This window comes from Penaeus japonicus, unplaced genomic scaffold, assembly GCF_977035675.1.
Source record: "Penaeus japonicus unplaced genomic scaffold, GWHDUDI00000001_assembly GWHDUDI00000016, whole genome shotgun sequence".
Classification (NCBI taxonomy): domain Eukaryota; kingdom Metazoa; phylum Arthropoda; class Malacostraca; order Decapoda; family Penaeidae; genus Penaeus; species Penaeus japonicus.
Genome location: NW_028234418.1, coordinates 6819347 through 6824346, shown reverse-complemented (window position 1 = coordinate 6824346; position 5000 = coordinate 6819347).

The following is a 5000-nucleotide window of genomic DNA, read 5'->3' as shown; positions in this document are numbered from 1 at the left end:
TCATTGGAGGCTATCTGCACCAGACTTCGCAGGTAGCTGTGACATTCAACCATAAGCTAAAACACTATCAAATTCATTGGCCGGCGCAGCGGCACCAATGGGCACTAATCAGTGGCCCTAGTAAGCATGTAACATGTATTGTACGAGAAACGATTCAATAACTGCAGTGTAAGAGTAGGCACTAAGACTGGCCTCATGACAACATAAAATGGGTGACTGCAGTGAACAGGTGGGCCCTAAGAGATGGCTCCAAAAACATACATATATCAGGAAAATACAAGAATACAATACATAGAGTAAATACAAGTTGGCTGTGAGTATAGAGAAACATTATCTGTGAGAAAGTAATTAAAGCAAAGGTGTGATTGCTTAAGCGAAACGAGGGGAGAGTGACAACATAACGTGACAAGCTTGCATAGTGAAGTGAAGTTGGGAAACGACTCGAGTGAGCATAGGCTAGAAGAACTTGCAAATTACTAAAAGAACACATAGAAAAAGGTTTCATAAAAGCGTGGTAGGATCAGCTTATCCCAGAACAAAAAAAAAATCTCACTATGACTTCATGAGATATAGGTGGCAGTGCATTTGAGAATACATACATAAAAAAAACATTTTGTATCACGACTGGTGGTGTCAGTGCACCGAGGGTGGGGGTCGGACAGTGGCTACCCTATGGGGCAAACAATTCAACACCCTTGCGACTTGTGGATAACAGGCGAGCTAGTTACGATGGTCAGGCGTAACTGACGCGATGCCCTGTACCTCAAAGGTGCAGTCGGGCTGACTTTGCCATGCACCCAAACACTGTACAACTCAACCACCGTTCTACCTTGGTGAAAACATGCACCAACACAACACAGTAGGTATACAGGGGGGAGGGGGGGTTACATATATATGAAACGTGCGGGAAACCTTTCGTCCGCCGGGAGGGGGTAGGGGTACCACATAAAAACAACCTGCGTGCTCCTTGCACGGCTTACTGATGCCACATGCGTCTTGCATGGCTACCTAAATGACATGCGTGCGCCCTGCACGGCTTACTGATGCCTCATGCGTCTTGCATGGCTACCTAAATGACATGCGTGCGCCCTGCACGGCTTACAGATGCCTCATGCGTCTTGCATGGCTACCAAAATAACATGCGTGCGCCCTGCACGGCTTACAGATGCCTCATGCGTCTTGCATGGCTACCTAAATGACATGCGTGAGCCCTGCACGGCTTACAGATGCCTCATGCGTCTTGCATGGCTACCTAAATGACATGCGTGCGCCCTGCACGGCTTACAGATGCCTCATGCGTCTTGCATGGCTACCTAAATGACATGCGTGCGCCCTGCACGGCTTACAGATGCCTCATGCGTCTTGCATGGCTACCTAAATGACATGCGTGCGCCCTGCACGGCTTACAGATGCCTCATGCGTCTTGCATGGCTACAAAAATGACATGCGTGCGCCCTGCACGGCTTACAGATGCCTCATGCGTCTTGCATGGCTACCAAAATGACATCCGTGCGCCCTGCACGGCTTACAGATGCCTCATGCGTCTTGCATGGCTACAAAAATGACATGCGTGCGCCCTGCACGGCTTACAGATGCCTCATGCGTCTTGCATGGCTACAAAAATGACATGCGTGCGCCCTGCACGGCTTACAGATGCCTCATGCGTCTTGCATGGCTACCAAAATGACATGCGTGCGCCCTGCACGGCTTACAGATGCCTCATGCGTCTTGCATGGCTACAAAAATGACATGCGTGCGCCCTGCACGGCTTACAGATGCCTCATGCGTCTTGCATGGCTACAAAAATGACATGCGTGCGCCCTGCACGGCTTACTGATGCGACAAACAATAATAATAACACTTTGCAACTGCCAAGAGGAGAACAAACAAAGGAAGAATCGAAACTAAGTAATATGTGCAAGCTCAAGAGATGCAAGTTTAAAGATAAAGAGAAAATACAAACATGAATAGCATTTGTCGACGAGAAAAATAATAAGAGGCGTATTTTAACGAGCGGTGAAAGATAAATTGATAGATAAAAATTGGCAATACTGATCACCAGCACAGATTCGGAGGGAAAGTGAAGACTATTAAGAAATTACATGGTTTAAATACAATATCGCTTCTCCTCCGATAATTGCAATTAAGTATGGAAAATCTTTCAAAGGTTCACTTTCAAAACAAATATTTGGAGAGGAACAGTCAAAAAAATGTCTCCAGAATACATTATCCGAAATTGCAAGATGCAGAAAAATATGAACAGCAATAGCACGCGTCGATGAAAGAAAGTACAAAAATAACAGAAGATAGGAATCAGGCAACACTGATCGCCAGTACAGATTCGGAATGAAATAGAAAAATAAAGAATTTACAGCCTAATACAATATCGTGTCCGCTTCGATAATTGTAATCAAGCATGGAAAATCCTTCAAGGGTTCACTTTCAAAACAAATATTCGGAGATTAACAGTCAATAAAATTTCTCCAGAATATATTGTCCGAAGTTGCAAAATACGAGTAGAAATAGCAGGTGTCGATGAAAGTACAAAAATAACAGAATATAGGAATCAGGCAACACTCATCGCCAGTACAGATTCGGAATGAAAGTGAAAAGCTGTCAAGAATTTACATAGTCTAAATACGATATCGGCCCTTTCGATAATCGTAATCGAACATGTAAAATCTTGTAAGGGTTCACTTTCAGAACAAATATTTTGGAGAGTAACGCCAGAAATATTCTCCAAATTACCTTGTCCGAATAATGAAAATATAGATATAAAACAAGAAGGGTTGTTTTACGACAAAAAGGGAAGCAAAACATTGACACTGCCTTTTCACACGGTCAGGTCATGAAGGGGAGGGTCTGAAATATCGGCACGTGCGAAGAAACTAAGCGAAGAAACAATACATATAAAAATATCTGATGCTCAGAACTTCAGAATACAGAACAGAACTTCAGAATATTCAAGCCATTATTCACATAAAATAAGAAAGAAATTCAGTAGGCCGTTAGAGAGGCCGTTATAACGGGGTCATCAAGGCGAGATGAGGAAACAGGGGAAGAGAGGGGGGGGGGGACTTTTCCTTTCAACGATTAATTCGTTCACACCTAAGCGTAAGGGAGGGAAGAGGATGGAAGTCCTGCGGAATCACACTCCCGCGCAGGTGTTTCACAACAAAAACAGAGGTACAATCACGAGAAGAAAAAAATCACAGCATAGAGGTACAATCACGAGAAAAAATCACAGCATAGAAAATTCTCAAATCCTAACGAAATCTAACGAAACCTAACAAAATAAAAAGAGCCTGGGTTTCTCTAACTTACGGGATTTTTTGATGTCACGATGTCAACATGTAGATGGGCGTCTGCAGGCGGGTCGTAGGTCGGTCGTATCGCGGATCGGTGTGGTGGTCCTTTTGACTTCTCATCTGTGGCCTTTTCTGCTCGTGTCAGAGACTTCGTGACCTGGGAGTTGGGGCGCTCGTGTTATGCCCAAAATCCGCGGTGGGCAGTCTTGGGTTGTCATGAAAGCTGGGTGTCGACGTGCAGGAAGTTACTTAGCACGGACAGGTCGGCTGCTATGGGCGGCGGTGTTTGTCAGGACAGGTAGAACAGGGCGGGCGGGCGGGAGAAGTTCTTACTGTGGTGTGGGCGGGCGGGCAAACTTCTTACTGCGGAGTGGGCGGCGGGCGGGAACTTCGGCGTAATTTCTCCATTTTCTTCTCGATATCTATGGTAGCTTCGGTCGTAGCGGCTTCTTCGGAGTTGTGAGTCCGATACCAGCAAAATCGTGGTATCCACCGCCTGGCCACCAGTTTGTAAACCTCCTGCTGGCACTGTTGTAACCCGCCGGTGCCACCAGTTTGTAACCCACCAGTGCCACCAGTTTGTAAACCACCACTGGCACCAGTTGTTATCACCACTCGATGCCCTGGTTGTAGGTCGGTGATTAAGAGACAGACGTTCACGTGTTTGGTCTTTATTGTGGACTCTAATACACTAGACCCTGGCCGAAGGCCAGAGGTCAGAGCGGTTCGCTCTAGTCTGTCTGTCTGACCTCTCTGTCCTGATCTGTCTGACCCTGTGTGATCCTTACATGTCCTTAAGTACAAATCTTTAGTCACTTTCTTCGCCTCGGGGCTTCCGTTAACAAATACAGCTGCCTAGAAAAGCTTGTGTTCCGAGGCGGAAACGAACACAGGAAGCAGGATACATCAGGTCAAGACACACTGCCATCGATATTGCATTGAATTAAGTAGTCATACATGATCAATGTCTTATGTCACATAATATCGATACCAGTGCCTTACACTCTCTCTCTCTCTCTCTCTCTTTCTCCTTCCCTCTCTCATTCTCCCTCTCTCTCTCTCTCTCTCTCTTTCTCCCTCTCTCTCTCTCTCTCTCTCTCTCTCTCTCTCTCTCTCTCTTTCTCCTTCCCCTCTCTCTCTCTCTCTCTCTCTCTCTCTCTCTCTCTCTCTCTCTCTCTCTCTCTCTCTCTCTCTCTCTCTCTCTCTCTCTCTCTCTCTCTCTCTCTCTCTCTCTCTCTCTCTCTCTCTCTCTCTCTCTCTCTCTCTCTCTCTCTCTCTCTCTCTCTCTCTCTCCTTCCCTCTCTCTCTCTCTCTCTCTCTCTCTCTCTCTCTCTCTCTCTCTCTCTCTCTCTCTCTCTCTCTCTCTCTCTCTCTCTCTCTCTCTCTCTCTCTCTCTCTCTCTCTCTCTTCAAAGATCTTTCCATGTTCTTAATGATGACAATGAGAAATGCCTACCTACAACAACATAGCTAGCATCACAATTTAAAGAATTGTGGATTCAAGAAACGAGATAGTGACTATAAACATAATGATATACTGCTTTCAGATTTTCTTTATAAACATACCGTACCGTGACATTATTCGTGAAATGTAGCATTACAAAATTAGGAGGGTTTTTATAATGAATACGAAATTATTCATGTACAACACCCGAACATTCGCGAAAGCAGATTTTTAAACGAAGGATTGGAA